The sequence below is a fragment of the Penaeus monodon genome, chromosome 23, assembly GCF_015228065.2.
Source record: "Penaeus monodon isolate SGIC_2016 chromosome 23, NSTDA_Pmon_1, whole genome shotgun sequence".
NCBI lineage: Eukaryota > Metazoa > Arthropoda > Malacostraca > Decapoda > Penaeidae > Penaeus > Penaeus monodon.
Window position 1 is genome coordinate 16,171,459 of NC_051408.1, and position 453 is coordinate 16,171,911.

Below are 453 nucleotides of genomic sequence, written 5' to 3' on the forward strand. Positions count from 1 at the left end.
GTGTGTGTGCGCATGTAGAAGGAGAAGGTTTGAATGGTAAGTCAGCGACATAGTTTGGTCACAGGGATAATGTTGATAATTTACAAGGGACGATTTGCCTTTCTGTCTCAGCGGATAAAGTCACATAGTAATCTCCCCGTGAATAGGGGAACGAAGGACAGGCGGACGCAGATCACAAAGAAAGGTCAAAGATCGTAATTCACCCAAAGTCATTTGGGAAATTCCGAAAATGAGAGAAGAAAGGTCGTACACATATTATATGCAAACCTCTCATTAAGTAATTACGAGAAAACAAACAGAAGAAAGGAATCGGGAACAAAAATTAAATATGGCACATTTTTTCTCATTTATGAAGGCTGGGGATTAACGTGCACCCATTCATGGATATTTGAATTATTTTTCAAGCCGGTTATGTTTAAATTTTTTTGCGTTTTTTGATTTTATTTGGTTTTT

The 453-nt window shown here is 37.5% G+C and overlaps 1 protein-coding gene across 1 annotated transcript in view; it reads right to left on the bottom strand.

Annotated features, from left to right (window-relative positions):
• The window catches only part of LOC119588152 (Down syndrome cell adhesion molecule-like protein Dscam2), a 21,631-nt gene that overhangs the window by 1,428 nt on the left and 19,750 nt on the right, over positions 1-453 (bottom strand). The gene's annotated exons all lie outside the window — the stretch shown is intronic.